This window comes from Schistocerca cancellata, chromosome 3 (genome assembly GCF_023864275.1).
Source record: "Schistocerca cancellata isolate TAMUIC-IGC-003103 chromosome 3, iqSchCanc2.1, whole genome shotgun sequence".
NCBI classification, from domain to species: Eukaryota; Metazoa; Arthropoda; class Insecta; order Orthoptera; family Acrididae; genus Schistocerca; species Schistocerca cancellata.
This window is the reverse complement of record NC_064628.1, coordinates 485,968,408-485,986,020: the sequence shown is the minus strand read 5'-3', so window position 1 is coordinate 485,986,020 and position 17,613 is coordinate 485,968,408.

The following is a 17,613-nucleotide window of genomic DNA, read 5'->3' as shown; positions in this document are numbered from 1 at the left end:
TTTTGATTGGTATCGTAAAATATTTTCCCAGCAGGATAACACCAGTTCCGTGGAATCGTCAATTTCGAGCTGTATTGCGATTTTATGTAGTTCTTGTGTAGCATTATGCATATAGTTGTGTAATTAGGACCAATCTGTGTGATTAATTATAATTGGGATCGATTTTTACTTCAGTTTCCCAACCAAAATAAATTAAGTACACTAATCTAACCTTCCTCTTCGGCACTTGGGCCTTCCATCCAGAAGGACCAGGGTTGGACTCCCTGAAAAGACACCACCATTTTCAATTCCCACCAGTTCCCAGGTGAGGGGTGAGGTGGAACGTCAGCACAGCCTTGGGACAAAGAAACTCCCGCCAAAATTCGAAATTCACGTCAAAATTTGAAATTCCCGCCAAAAGGGTAGATGGGGGAGGGGGAAGGTCGAAAGGGGGAAGTATGCTGGGACCCAGGTGCAGGCTGAGAAAAACATATCATCTGGGAGTGGGGGTGGGCGTGGATGGGGGTAATTAATTGATTGAGTTAATTGAGTTACTTAATTTGCATATCAATTCGATATCAAAAGTGTGCCAGCACCCCTAGTACCTTACTACTCAAGCAGAGACCTGAAGGTTCTTGTAAGGCAGTTCTGAAGGAACGTTAATGACAAGTTTAAACTGCGTTTCGAACTGAGACTCACATCTTTGTGCAGTACAAGCCTGTGACAGAAATTGCGCTACCTCACCACATACATCGGACCCCCACGAAGTTCCGTTTCGTCTCTAATTCCTCCCCACTTTCTCCAAACTAAATCTCGAGCGTGGCGCGTTTTTTAATGGTCTTTTACTGATGTTGATAGAGGTAGGTTCGCTACAAGTGATGAGTCTCGCACACGAATGAGCCAACACCTGCGCGGCAGAGAACTCGGCGCTCTACAATGAGAAGCTGCGGGCGCTCACATCCGCAGCAAATGCATGGCGCGTAGCTTCGAGATTAATTACAGCGGCGGCTGCGCTGTCTTGAGACTTCACACTCTCACACGGTAACTTAACGCCTTTGTTTATGGACTGCCTGTTTTGCTTGAAATACTGCCTCTGCGAGGCACTTAATTAGGATCACGCCAACTACCTAGCGCAGCATTACCTAAATATTCGTATCCTTTAATGTCACGACGGTTTTAAAACGTAATTAACAATAAAAGTATAGGATTCTCGTAATATAAAGATGCATACAACACATGTTTCGTCATGTGACGCACAACTGTATTACACACGGAATGCAGGTGCAAGCTAGTGGATGACTGATAACCGAGATTAAATTTTTACACTCTGCAGACTTGTGGTATTTTGAATCCTAGAACTAGTACAAGGGGTGATCAAAACGTCCTTGTTTGAGGGCGATTGCTGTAGCGTATACGCAATGTAGTGCAACTCCTGTGCGGATATATAAGCTTCGACAAGCAGACAAGAGATTAGTGCAGCATTTGTGTCTCTCGACGTGTGTGCGGTACATGCAGAAACGTGATCTATGGCGACGTTATTACCAATTGCGTTCAAACAGGACCAAAGTGCTTATATCCTTTTCTTGCCTCCCGAAGGTCGAACACCAGTAGGTGCCCACTAGAGAAGGAAGACTGTCTATGGATCAGCATGTCTGCCGAAAACTACCATTGTGTAATGGTACGCCAACTTTTGCGCTGCATCATGACAACGCACATTCCTCTGTCGCAAACGTCTTAACGTAAAAGTTACGTCAACTCATCTCTCCCCATCCAATCATCATGCATGTGGTCCCTTAAAAAAGGCCTCGAAGGGTCGACGGTTGTTGGCGGACGAGGTGTAGCAGGCACTTACGGCCGTCTTTATGCACCAAGAGACGGTGTTTTACCAAACGAGTATGTCCAACTTTGTGCATCACTGGGATGACTGCCTCAATGGTCACGGCGCCTGCCTCATTGGTGTACCAATCCTCGACTGCACATTCTCCGAACGGAAACATTTTTTTATCTTGCTTATACAGGGTGGTAAGAAACAGTCTCAAATGCTTGTAAGGGTGTTGCTGGGTAGTTCGTTGTTAACAAAAAAAAATTAAATACGTTACACCGTTTCCTAATTAATTAGCATTCAAGTTAGCCAGTTACGTCGTTGCGTGCGCAAATTCAAGCGGTCGGCCAGATACAATTGGCGCCAGTTGTTCTTACAGCGTATATGATAGCGTAAGAGACTGCTCAGCCTTTGGCTCGGGTGCACTCCTTACTACTGTCCCATATACAATTTTTGTAACTCTCTCCTGTTCGAATTTAGGACACGAAACGAAGAGCGCGATTGACGACACAGTCTCTGGGGCGGTAGGGCGGTAGGTGTAGTGAGGGGGGGGGAGGGGGTTAGGGTTATTACTGATCTATATGACAGTAATCGTCAAATGCCCGTCATCTCATATTTCACATGTGCATCATATGTAAATTGATGCGCACGTATACACTACGTATGATACATACGGAAGATAACAAGTTTGATCAAATTTCGTCTCTCCTCTGGTTTCTTTCGTGTAGTTAGATCACTTCCGGCCAGTAACGTAGAATTCCCGGTTACAATGTGCGCTGTCATGGAATGTTCTTAAATATTGTTCAAACTATGTAACTGCTCTCTTGATTTATGACGCTGTCATGAAACAGTGGTTGCTGCAAAATTTTGGAAGCGGTAAGCAATCAGAACAACTTTACTGGGCATAAAAAGATATGAATGGACAGGTGGTTCAACATCCTATAAGGTAACAGGTAAGTGGGCGTATATACACAGTGTGATCAAAAATATCCGGACACCTAGCTGAAAATGACTTACAAGTTCGTGGCGCCCTCCACCGGTAATGCTGAAATTCAATATGGTGTTGGCCAACCCTTAGCCTTGATAACAGCTACCATTCTCGCAGGAATATGTTCAATCAGGTGTTGGAAGGTTTCTTGGGGAATGGCAGCCCATTCTTCACGGAATGCTGCACTGAGGAAAGGTATCGATGTCGGTCGGTGAGGTCTGGCACGAGTTGGGCGTTTTAAAACGTCTCAAAGGTGGTCTATGGGATTCAGATCAAGACTCTGTGCAGGCCTGTCCATTACAGGGATGTTATTGTCTTGCAACCACTCCGCCACAGGTCGTGCATTATGAACAGGTGCTCGATCGTGGGCCGGCAGGTGTGGCCGTGCGGTTCTAGGCGCTTCAGTCTGGAACCGCGTGACCGCTACGGTCGCAGGTTCGAATCCTGCCTCGGGCATGGATGTGTGTGATGTCCTTAGGTTAGTTAGGTATTATTAGTTCTAAGTTCTAGGCGACCGATGACCTCAGAAGTTAAGTCGCATAGTGCTCAGAGCGATTTGAACCATTTTTTTTTTTTTTTTTTTTTTTGCTCGATCGTATTGAAAGATGCAATCGCCATCCTCGAATTGCTCTTCAACAGTGGGAAGCAAGAAGGTGCTTAAAACATCAGTATAAGCCTGTGCTGTGATAGTGCTACGCAAAACAACAAGGAGTGCAAGCCTGCTCCATGAAAAACACGACCACACCACAATACCAACGCCTCCTAATTTTACTGTTGGCACTACGCACGCTGGCAGATGACGTTCTCCGGGCATTCGCGATATCCCCACTCTGCCATCGTATCGTTACATTGTGTACCGTGATTCGTCACTCCACACAACGTTTATCCACTGTTCAATCGCCCAATGTTTACGTTCCTTACACCAAGGTAGGCGTCGTTTAGAATTTACCGGCGAGGGCTTATGAGCAGCCGCTCGACCATGAAATCCAAGTTTTCGCATCTCCCGCCTAACTGTCATAGTACTTACAGTGGATCCTGTGATGTTTGCATTTCCTGTGTGGTGGTCTGGGTAGGTGTCTACCTATTACACATTACAGCCCTCTTCAATTGTCGGTCGTCTCTGTCAGTCAACAGACGAGGTCGGCCTGTATGCTTTGTGCTGTACGTGACCCTTCACTTTTTCACTTCACTGTCACATCGGAAACAGTGGACCTAGGGATGTTTAAGAGTTTGGAAATCTCGCGTACAGACGTACGACACAAGTGATACCGAATTACCTGACCACGTTCGACGTCCGCGGAACGCCCTACTCTGCTCTCTCATGGTGTCTAATGATTACTGAGGTCGCTAATATGGAGTACCTGGCAGTAGGTGGCAGCACAATGCACATAATATGAAAAACGTATGTTTCTGGGGGTGTCCGGATACTTTTGATCACATTCTTACGCGACTACACTTATTACGAAAAGGAGCTGTGGCAGTGAATAAGAGTATCATTCAGTTCCAGCACCTCCACAACAAAACACAAAGTATCTGTACAACTAAACCCATTAAACCAAGCACCGGCTGCAATGTTTTAAAACTATTTGTACTGAGTTTCTACCAGAACATATCTCCCACTGACTTAAAAATAGATCCACTGTTGTGTATTGTACACAAGTGATACCGAATTACCTGACCACGTTCGACGTCCGCGGAACGCCCTACTCTGCTCTCTCATGGTGTCTAATGATTACTGAGGTCGCTAATATGGAGTACCTGGCAGTAGGTGGCAGCACAATGCACATAATATGAAAAACGTATGTTTCTGGGGGTGTCCGGATACTTTTGATCACATTCTTACGCGACTACACTTATTACGAAAAGGAGCTGTGGCAGTGAATAAGAGTATCATTCAGTTCCAGCACCTCCACAACAAAACACAAAGTATCTGTACAACTAAACCCATTAAACCAAGCACCGGCTGCAATGTTTTAAAACTATTTGTACTGAGTTTCTACCAGAACATATCTCCCACTGACTTAAAAATAGATCCACTGTTGTGTATTGTACAGTATATAATAAATGTAAGCAACATAAACACAGCTACAGACTTGGCTGTTCAAACATTTAATATTTGATATTCTGATAGTTCTTGACGAGAGCAAAAACCAGTTCAAACGTCTAAGACATCCTGAAGGGACTCCGACAAAATGATGCTGCGGTTTAGATGGACAGAACATACACAACTACAGACGGCATGAAGAGGAAATTAACACTGAATGTCGAAGCAATGATGAGGGCATGAAAATCTTATATTGTTAAAGCCGGAGGAGGTAGTGCGGCGGTTAAGACAGAGAGGTACGGACTTCAGCGACCGTTCAACTACCCAATTTAGACTTGCGTAGTAATTGTCGGTATGGCTCCTTTCATATTCTTTCAAAAGAACATGGCCAATCTGCTTCATTGTCATTTACATATACGACTGTGTCTTTAGAAACGTCATCATTCACGAGATGTTAAACCCTTACATTGTCTTCTCCGTTCTTTGTTAGTAACAATATTTGAAGACATGCGCGGAAAACCGGGCTAACCCACAGTATTTAGAAATGGAGAAATATGGGTTGTGTAGTTGATGCTGGAAAAAATATATCAAACTGTTTCATTCTTATTTTTTAACGGTAATCCATACAATATGGACCAGTTACGTTTCTGCTGTGGAATGTCCTTTACATTGGAACGTAACATGAAAAATAGTAATTAATAAAGAAGATCAATAATATGTGAAGTTTTTTTTTCGTACATTATCAAACGTCCACAAACACAATTACCATTAACTGTAGTAAAAAGTACTGCAAAAGGGAAACCTTGTGCCGGCCGCGGTGGCCGAGCGGTTCTAGGCGCTTCAGTCCGGAACCACGCGGCTGCTACAGTCGCAGGTTCGAACCCTGCCTCGGGCATGGATGTGTGTGATGTCCTTAGGTTAGTTAGGTTTAAGTAGTTCTAAGTCTAGTGGACTGATGACGTCAGATGTTAAGTCCCATAGTGCTTAGAACCATTTTAAACCATTTTGAAACCTGGTGACAACACATCACGTATGGCTCAAGCAGATCGAGCCAATGGTCACTATCATAGCCTGATGTCGCAAAACAATGCATCCATTTATGAAAGCAATGGCCATAACAGAATTGTAAGTTTTTGAATATTCTGAGTCCATTTTCAAATTTTCATTGGCAGTACTAGCACGTTTAACTCGGAAGTTCGGTTTTGCTTGTAGTTCTTTCTTTTTCTGACAATTTTTCCCACATGAATTTGCTTCTTAAGGTGATAACAAACCTGACAGGCGTCGCTATGTGATTTTGCAAAGCCAATATTAAAAAACTGATAAAATATTTTCCAACGCATGCCAAGGCTAAGAGGTTTCTTGTTGCTGCCTTTGCACTTATCTTGATAAAGACTGTACATATTGCAACTGTTTAGACCTGCACACAGATACGTCATGTTTGGATTCTCTTAACTCGAATAGTGTCTTGACTGTGTAGGAAAACTATTTACTCGTACATGAGCCCAAGCAAATTCCTGGTCCGCTTCGCTGCATGTATTTGGGCGATTACTACGTTTCCTCCGCTTATACACCCTACATAAAATATTCAGCTTTTAATGTTACGTTACAAATAAATCTATTATTGTGAAGTACGTCTAGTGTTTTGTTGCGTAATGAAACATGGGAACTAACTTCAGGAGTTCCAGACGTTATCTTTTGTTGATTCACACGGTACAGGCATCCATTGCTTATACGGAAGATTGCTAGACAACCTTTCTTACAAATCTGAACGTTTCCTTCACTTACAGTGAACTCATAGATGTTGGTTGTCTGCAGCCTTCTCCTGTCTGAATTAACAGTAAACCTCCACTTGACAGGATTCACATTTACACATCCAAATGTATATAAAGTTTGAAGATCATTGTTACTAAGATTTCGGAAATCAAGAAACAACTTCCCCTGTGTACCTTCAGGTACAACCTTGAATCATTTTCTCGCATAGACTTAATCTGAACCTTGTGATTTTGCCTTTTTCACTACACCTTTATAATTACTATACTGCTAACCACTATTTCGCTTCTTCTTCTCAACTTCTTTGTGCCTATTCTGTGGGAAATGTTTCCCCTTTCGATAATTTCCACTGATTTTTCACACTTCCGTCAGCGTTTCCCATTTCTATAGCCACCATGTTCACTAATTGTATTCTGTACTGATTGTGCCAACTGAACACTTCGGACACTCTAAACTACGTTCATAAAGTGATTAATGTTACATATTAAACAAGGACTATATTTCGTGTTCACACTTTTCTTAGTTCCAATATGTAGCCTCTCCCCGATGTTATTCAATCTGTATATTGAGCAAGAAGTAAAGGAAACACAAGAAAAATTCGGAGTAGCTATTAAAATCCATGGAGAAGAAATAAAAACTTTGAGGTTCGCGATGACATTGTAATTCTGTCAGAGACAGCAAAGGACTTGGAACAGCAGTTGAACGGTATGGACAGTGATTGAAAGGAGGATATAAGATGAACATCAACAAAATCAAAACGAGGATATTGGAATGTAGTCGAATTAAGTCGGGTGATGCTGAGGGAATTAGATTAGGAAATGAGCCTTTAAAGTAGTAAAGGAGTTTTGCTATTTGGGGAGAAAAATAACTGATGATGGTCGAAGTGGAGAAGATATAAAATGTAGACTGGCAATGGCAAGGAAAGCGTTTCTGAAGAAGAAAAATTTGTTAACATCGAGTATAGATTTAAGTGTCAGGAAGTCGTTTCTGAAAGTATTTGTATGGAGTGTAGCCATGTATGGAAGTGGAACATGGAAGGTAAATAGTTTGGACAAGAAGAGAATAGAAGCTTTCGAAATGCGGTGCTACAGAAGAATGCTGAAGATTAGATGTATAGATCACATAACTAATGTGGAGGTATTGAATAGAATTGGAGAGAAGAAGAGTTTGTGGGACAACTTGACAAGAAGAAGGGACCGGCTGGTAGGACATGTTCTGAGGCATCAAAGGGTCACAAATTTAGCATTGGAGGGCAGCGTGGAGGGTAAAAATCGTAGAGGGAGACCAAGAGATGAATACACTAAGCAGATTCAGAAGGATGTAGGTTGCAGTAAGTACTGGGAGATGAAGAAGCTTGCACAGGATAGAGTAGCATGGAGAGCTGCATCAAACCAGTCTCAGTACTGAAGACCTCAACAACAACAACGTCCCTCAGCCACCAAACCTTTTCAAATTATAGGTAAATTATCTGTTGTCCATTTATTATATGGCACAGTATTGGCTATCCTGCTACTCAAATGTGTAGCTTATTTCCCTTGGAGAGAACCCGGAGGGTAACGGAAGATTAGACCGTTTTTAACATTACAGAAATCATATCTAGGGAAATGCAAGAAATTCTCTTTGCTGTATTACTTCCTAACGTGATATTTAGGGGTGAGATCATTGTCAGTTTGGATAGCCCCTGTACCAAGCAACAAATGGCAGCACTAACCTCTTGTTTTTACATTTGAGGGTTAGTGGGTTTCCCGCGCATGTGTTCATTTGTACACTGAAACACTAAATATGCAAATTTTGTCCAATACTTCGTCTCTTTTAATTTCAAAGTTCTCCCGCATTGTACAGAGAGAATAATAAAAACATAGCTACAAATAACTGTCAGTCAAAAGTTAAAAGAGGTATCAGCATTTCTTACAACACTCTCTGCACTAATGATCCTACGTGAGTTAGTCCGTTAACTGATTTAAACTTGCCTAAAATACTGTTTTAAGGTAGTTTGTCTGTTACAATTTTTGCACTGTTCTAAGCTCTCATGGCGAAATTTTGGTAGTCCACAGATTTCTGTTCTCCTCTTCTTTGCTGCAAAGGGCAGTACGGTGCAATATGCGACAGCTCTGCATTGACGCAATAACTCTTCAAGTTCCTACCAACTACTATACAATTTACGTTACAAGAATAATGTGAATGTTAAGGAATTCCTTAGACCACTCACAGGCTTTCATAATAGTTAAGGTACTCCATTAACAGTAAAGTATTAGTTTCAATTTTCTTTGAAAAAAAAAAAATAAACGAAATCTCGCTGGTCTACTTTTTCCTAAACCGTATTTTTGTCTTAACTTCACCGTTACCATTCTGTCTCCAGTATATCTAATTTCATATTCCACCTCATAATGTTGCATCACTTTATTGGAAAGTTTTTTTCTGTTTATCACTCCATTAATCCTCTCAGCAACTACCTTTTAACCACTCCTGCGCCTTTTCCCTCTTTTGCGCACGTTTTGTGTAATGGATTCTGTCTTTCTGTGTTCGGTTCACCTCACTGATACCCACCCACCCAGCCAGGTCCCCCTCGCCTACCCTCCCCCCTCTCCCTTCTCCGTACCTACACACACACACACACACACACACACACAAACACACAGACAGTGAATAGGTATCGACCAAATTCTAAGCTACACCAGGTGAATATCTTTTGTGAGCGTTTGAAGAGTGTGTTTTATAAGATCGCAGTTGAGGGAGATACATTCTCATTTTACAGATAACGTACAATGTGTGAAGATGATCGCACTAAGACAGGCACCTTTGGACGCTCAAATCCTTTGATGATGCGATTTCCGGGTGATACTGTGCTGGAGGCCATCATTTTATGCTCTTTCTGCTTTCTTATTTGGTGCACTCTCTTTCGGCATAAGGTGAATAACAGAGTTCTCTTTTTCAAACTTGCTACAATTATTTTGTCGGCTATGACTGACGTATCTACATTTATACTCTGCAACCAGTTTAGGGCGTGTCGCAGAGATTACAGTCTCCCCTTTCCTGTTCCAGTCGCCAACGTTTTGCGGGAAGACTCTGTGTGAGAAGCAATCATTACAGTTTGTTCATGGTCTTTTGTCGAGATTAACATAGGAAGAAGCAATACGTATACTGATTTGCTCTTCTGGAAACATAGACTCTCGGAATCTTAACGGTGACCCAAACTATGATGCACAACGCCTCTCTTGCAGCGTTTGCTATAGCCTCTTCCGCACTTACTAATATAAGGTGAAACTTTGGATCTTTTGTATTTCCTCTATTAAATCAAATGGTCTGAGCACTATGGGACTTAACATCTGTGGTCATCAGTCCCCTAGAACTTAGAACTACTTAAACCTAACTAACCTAAGGACATCACACACATCCATGCCCGAGGCAGGATTCGAACCTGCGACCGTAGCAGTCCCGCGGTTCTGGACTGAGCGCCTAGAACCGCTAGACCATCGCGGCCGGCCTTTCCTCTATTAATTCCTATTGTCTCTATTAATTCTGGGCCTTACACTGAAGAAATATGTCGAATTCTTCTAACTGTGATGCTGTCTATCGGTTTCGAATGCCTTCCGTCAAGTTGACTGGTGAATATGATGACAGCTACTGCTCGTTACTGCTGCTCGCCTTACTCCCGATACTCTGCTGCGGATTACCGCAAAATGCCAAAACTTATTGTTGAAAGAGGCTCATTTTATATTGCTGTATAAACACTTTCTTCAGTCTCGCTTCTGCTGTTATCTTCTACAGTCAAAAGTTTTTAAGTCTGATGTTACAGATGCAGCAGTTAGTAGAGTACGAAATCTGTAGACCAGGAATGTTGTACCACGTTTTTGCTTGTATAACTGAAATAAAAATCGCTCCTGTTAACATTTATTTCTACGTCACAAATCATTGAATAGGATGAAGTGTAAAATTCATTGGTGTTGCTCATGAGTATTTCCTCTTTGATCTTTTAGCCGAGCAGTGTTGGTACTAATGGATGCGACTTTCAGCATCCAATGCCTGCACGAACACATATATTTAAACTGTGACTCTCTGCGGCCAGCTGATTTCCGTGAGTACAGCTCATGGCAATGAGAGAGCTGAATAATCTACCGAAGAAAGCGTGACGTAATGTGAGGATAGGGAGACGTGAGTATTGAATTTTACTGAATCGTGAGCTAATACAGACTGTCGTGAATAACACATTGCGAGAAAGCACTTCTGCGTCGCATTCTTCATTTCCGTAGAGGAAGACAGCAAATGGCGGGAAAATTAATTACAATCATTAATAGGTACTTGCTGGTAGATATCGCGAAACTCATTTAACGGTGACCGAACATTTTATTAACTTCAGTCGTTCACTAAGCGCATGTACCTCGCTCATACCTTTCACGCACATTGCTTAGTAATGTTATTGAACTATTGCGCTCGATTTGAATGTTTGTGGCTCTAAGGATAGACAACCTTGTCCGCCAGTACAAGAACTCTGCCTGGTTAGATTAGCTGCGATTGTTCCTTCTGGTTACCATTTTACTATCACATCACCAGCAGTCAATTTCGGCAGCTTTAGAAGGGTTGAAATGTCCCTGATGGAGTAGTTACTCAGGCAACATCCAATTATCAGCCCATATTCAAAGCCACTAAGCTCACTGCTGTTACTGCTTAGTCACTGACAACACAATACTCCCCTCCTCCATTTATTCTACCGTATCTGCCTCTCGTGACATGTAGAGGTCAACAGTGCATTACATACTGGTTTCCGGATGCGTTTGACCAGACACTGTGTTTCTGCTGGTATACCTACTGCTACGAGAGATGCACACGGTGTTCAAAACACAACATTGCCAGCCAGGAGTGTTGCTGTGATGTTTATAGGTTTTCAGCTAACATAAAGCTTTAGCCGTATTTTTGTGTTTAAAATTCCCTATTTACTATGGCCTGTGCGTGAATTTTAGGAAATTTGAAAATGTTGACATGAATGAGGAGTTCATAAAGATCAGTTCTTCTTACAACAGTCTGATTGATACAAGATCTGATAAAAGAGGATAAAACATAACAAGGAACAAAACTGTAATGCCACATCTGAGTGCAAATTAAAAACTTTGTTCTTAAACTAGTGTGTTACATTTCATTACTTGCATCGTATCTCGTAGATCCCGCATAATGGGATGTGTCGGATCTGAAAAGAGATCTGGTGCGCACATTTTATTCTGTGTAACACAATGCAGTTATTAAATTCTATGAAAAATTTGTAAGGTGGCAGCTTGAATGAATGTTAATTTCACACCTTATATGAGATTTTAAATGTCATAACAAGTATATGAATATGTCACCTGATATACTTAGGCAATAGTGAGAAGAACTGCCTATCAAAATGTACAGTATATAATGCAAAGGGATGACACTCGATTCGACAGTATTAACACACCCAACCCAAATTCTGCATGTCAATGAGCAAAAGGCGAAAAAAGCTGCTGGGAGAAACGTTTTAATTTGGGGCAGACGCGATTTGCGGCATCACAGCCCGCATACAACGAAAGGCTTCTAACAGGGGTTGGTGACCCGCAGCGAGAGAGACAACTAACGCACTGGGCTATATATCGAGGGGAGCAGGTAGCGGCTCAGCGCTGCCTGCGACGGAGAAATTGTTTAGAAAACTGTACTGGGGAATTTCCAGATGAATACGAACAGGCTAGGATTTGCGCTCATGATGTACGAGTGTATCTTTCAGGCGTCAGGAGAGGGCAAAACATGTCAGATTGGCGGCAATAAACTCAGAAGGAGTAAAAGTGGTGATATTTGGGCGCAGTTTAAAGGTAGGCCCTTTGCGATTCGTGGCTGTAGTTTCCACAAGATGAAAGGAACGCTCCAATTGGTCTGAGAAAGCCGTGACGTGAAGCACGAAAGAACACAGGTAGGGGACAGTTTGCTACGAAAGACACAATACCGAAAACTTCGGGAACCCTCCTCTGAACCAGCGTCAAGTGTAGAACAGGGTGCATCACGTGTACGACGCCAAAAGAGGAATTTTTGTGTGAACAATTTGTCCACTTTGACTGACATTCAGCTAGAAATTAGCAGAAGAGCCATTGAGCTCCGACATCGGAGAAACGAAACAGCCACGTAGTTATTGTTCTTGCAAGAACTGAGAGGGCATTGAAGTATACATGCTGCTATATCTATGCACGTGTATGTTGCCGTATTTTCCAGTCTAGGAATCAGTGCATGTTTCCTCGCCTAACGAGAAACGTAAGACAGTTTCAGCTGATAAAATCAGTACAAATTTTGATTAGCTTTTTATAGGACTTTCAGAGGGCGAGAGCAGCCATGCAGCCGACAGCATGTCCCATCTAAGGGTAAATCCCGCAGGCAGAGGCGTAAAATCGTTGGCTCACCAGCTTGCATCCACTGTGAACATTTGCAACCTTGAGTAATCTTATGCTCATCTTGTCACAAGAACCACCCATCCTCTGTAGACTTGGCCATCATCCTATATAGTACCAAACTTATAACGTAATCAGATGATTTGTCGTAATATTGACCAACCCAGACAAGGCTTCACTGTCTAGTAGTACGAAAAAATCATGTAGATGATCTTCTGTTTGGATTTGATATTGTTGTGTTCAGTTTAATTTCTGCTAAACAGGACATAATACGTAATCTATGTAAACCCATGTACTTCTTTGAGAACAAAAGAGAAATTAAATTTTACAGCTAAATACCGACGTGCTCTGTCATAGAAGAACGGTCCTCTCCTAACCCCAGTAATTTATTCTAATGACGCTGACGCACTCACAGGGTGTTTTTGCTGATGTCTAACTAATGTGAAAAGGAGTGGAGTGTCAGAAATTATTTTACTTCATTAATCCTGTTACTTATATGAGTTTCCTTGAAGATATTCCTCAGTAGAGTAGAAGGAGCTGTCCAACCATTCGATGTATAATTGTCTTAAATTCCCCCACATGACCAAGTCATGAATAGCACATTGCGAAAAATCATTTCTGCATAGCATTCTTCAGTTCTGTAGAATAAGCTAGCGAATTGCAGTAAAATTACAGGTACCTGCAGATAGCTATCTCTAAACTGATTTAATGGTGATCTAAAACTCAATTAACTTTAATATTTCACTGAATACATGTACCTCGGTCGTATGTTTCAGGCGCACTTTTTAGTAACATTATCAGACTATTTTGCTCGACAGAAATGTCGGTAGCTCTAAGGATGGACAACCCTGTCCGTCAGTACAAGAGTTTCTGTGAAGATATTCTTCAATAGAGTAGGAGTTGCGCAACACATTGATCTATAGCTGTCTTAAATCCCCCTACATTACCCACAACACATTTAATATGGGAACAGGAAATGGCCAGTGAGAACGCCTGCATTCTGTCACTGAGGCTGATTGGTTCAAAGGCCTCAACGTTTTAGAATATCGTGGAGGGGCTGAGAGCTCTGCGAAATGGAGAACGCTGTTGGCAACCCTAATGCGTGTAGGGAGCTCGTTGTGAGCCCATCAGAGGGTGGTGTTTTAAAACTGTTGTTACATGTTTCTGAAACCGGTAGTCAGTAATCCTCTCTTTCATCAGATTTATTACTGTCTTGATGTGTTACGCCACGGCTTATTCTTTTTTGCGAGTATCTTGATCAGAAAGTAGCTCTTACATCCAACGTCTCCATTTGTCAAAGAACATTTTCTAAACACTGTGACGTGCACTTAAAATGGTTATTAGTGAAACCAGTGTTCAGGTGGATAACCTATTGTCAGTGGCATTTGATACGGAGGAAGAAACAACTGTATGTACATTAAAACTACAACATGGCAACTATATACAAAACATCAGGATCATAAAGCTACTTACTACACGAATTTCTGTATCAATTACATGCTTGTCAGTTATAATTTTTTTATGGAGTTTAGCTTGATGTGCATCTAGAAGGCAAACAATCATATGGATATCAATAAGAACCAAGTCTGCGTTAATACGATAGGATATGAAATCCATCCTGTCGCACAGTACACGGGTTGTCGTGCATGTTACTGCCGTCAAATCTCAGGCAGTGATAATTCTTGGTGACATCTGATACAACTGTCATATAATTTAAACATGGAACTGATAGGTCAGAGTCTACGTAACGTGTCTTTTGTCATTGACATACGCGACAACCTTTATATTGTGATGTAGGACTGATTTAATATCCTATCGTACTAACATAAACATGGTTGTAATACGGTTCTAGTCATCCACATCGTTGTTTGTTTTCTAGATTCGCATCAAGCTGAACATCATAAAGAATTTATAACTCACACGCATGTCATTGATATAATGATACATATATAAACAGACTCGTATTTCTTCTGTTATGGCCATCCAGTGTGGTCGAGCGGTTCTGGGCACTTCAGTCGGGAACCGCGCGACCGCTGCAGTCGCAGGTTCAAATCCTGCCTCGGGCATGGATGTGTGTTATGTCCTTAGGTTAGTTAGGTTTAAGTAGTTCTAAGTTCTAGGGGCTGATTACTTCAGATGTTAAGTCCCATAGTGCTCAGAGCCATTGAACCATTGAACCATCTTCTGTTATGATGCAGTTGTTACGTTGTAGAAATCGATGTATGTACAGTTCTTTGTTCCTGCTTATGAGATGTCACTAACAAAGGATTATCTACCCGAATACCGGTTAGGCTAATAAAAATTTTAGGTGCAACACATAGTGTTTAATTGATCAGATTTATCTGCACACTTGTTAGAGAACATTAATACTGGGTGAGTCTACCTTTCTCCTTTATGACGGCACGAACTCTTTTGGGGACACTTTCACTGAGGTGTCTGAATATTTGTCAAGGTTCAAAAATGGTTCAAATGGCTCTGAGCGCTATGGGACTTAACTTCTCAAGTCATCAGTCCCATAGAACTTAGAACTACTTAAACCTAACTAACCTAAGGACATTACGCACATCCATACCCGAGGCAGGATTCGAACCTGCGACCGTAACGGTCGCGCGGTTCCAGACTGTAGCGCCTAGAACCGCTCGGCCACTCCGGCCGGCATCTGTCAAGGGTTGGCAGCCCATTCCCCTTGAAGAGCCGAAACCAGAGAAGGTACCGACGTAGGACACTATCGTCTGAAGCGAAGCTGACGCTCTGACTCATCCCAAAGGTGTTTCACTGGGCTCAGGTCGTGCCTCTAAGCAGGTCAGTCCATTTCAGGAATGTAATTGTCCACAAATCATTACCTCGCAGATACTGCTTTATCAGAGGGTGTATTGTCACGCTGATACAATCTTCCTCTACTGCACACAGTGTAAAATGCTATAAAAGTTGTTGGTGTTTTCTTAAGCACAATAAGGGGACCACACCTTAACCACTAAAAACGCTTCCATATCATGACAGTACCTCCTCTGTACTTCACTGTTGCTCCTATTCATGATGGCAGCATAGTTATGAGGCCATTCTCCAAACGCAACCCCTTCCTTCAGATTGCCACAGTGTATAGCGTGATTCGTCACTCGAAATCTCTCGTTTCCAGTCACCCACTGTGCAGTGGCGTCACTCTTTACACAGCCCCAAGCGTTGCTTAGCATGGAATACGGAAATATGTAGCTCACGAGGAGCTACTCGACCACCATACCGATTCATTTTTACACCCTGTGCACAGACGTTGTGTTAGCTGAACGTCTGCAGGCACTCTGGAACCCGCGACTGATTCCTCCCGCTGAATTGATGTGATTTTGTACAACCACACTCCGCAATGCTCGAAGGTCCGTGTCCTTCAATACACATTACTGGCCATTAAAACTGCTAGGCCACGAAGATTACGTACTACAGACGCGAAATTTAACCGACGGGAAGAAGATGCAGTGATATGCAAATGATTAGCTTTCCAGAGCATTCGCACAAGGCAGGCGCCGGTGGCGAGACCTACAACGTGCTGACATGAGGAAACTTTCCAACCGATTTCTCATACACAAACAGCAGTTGACCAGCGTTGCCTGGTGAAACGTTGGTGCGGTGCCTAGTGTAAGGAGGAGAAATTCCTACCATCACGTTTCCGACTTTGATAAAGGTCGGATTGTAGCCTATCGCGATTGCTGTTAATCGTATCGCGACATTGCTGCTCATGTTGGTCGAGATCCACTGACTGTTAGCAGAATATGGAATCGGTGGGTTCAGGAGGGTAATACGGAACGCCGTGCTGGATCCCAACGGCCTCGTAACACTAACAGTCGAGATGACAGGCATCTTATCAGCATGGCTGTAACGGGTTGTGCAGCCACGTCGCGATCCGTGAGTCAACAGATGGGGACGATTGCAAGACAACAACCATCTGCACGAACAGTTCGACGACGTTTGCAGCAGCATGGACTATTTTCTCGGAGACCATGACTGCGGTTAGCCTTGACGCTGCATCACAGACAGGAGCGCCTGCGATGGTGTGCCCAACGACGAACCTGGGTGCACGAATGGCAAAACGTCATTTTTTCGGATGAATCCAGGTTCTGTTTACAGCGTCATGATGGTCGCATCCGTGTTTGGCGACATCGCGGTGAACACACATTGGAAGCGTGTATTCGTCATCGCCATACTGGAGTATCACCCGGTGTTATTGTATGGTGTGCCATTGGTTACACGTCTCGGTCACCTCTTGTTCGCATGGATGGCACTTTGAACATTGGACGTTACTTTTCAGATGTGTTACGAGCCGTGGCTCTACCCTTCATTCGATCCCTGCGAAACCGTGCATTTCAGTAGGATAATGCACGACCGCATTTTGCAGGTCCTGTACCGGCCTTTCTAGAGACAGAAAATGTTCGACTGCTGCCCTGGCTCGTCACAATACGCCAGTCACTACTCTTGATGAACTGTGGTATCGTGTTGAAGCTGTTCATAGTGCCGTCAATGCAAACAAGACGTGACCGAGACGTGTAACCAATCGCACCCCATACCATCACGCCGGTCGATACGACAGTATGGCGATGACGAATACACGCTTCCAATGTGCGTTCACCGCGATGTC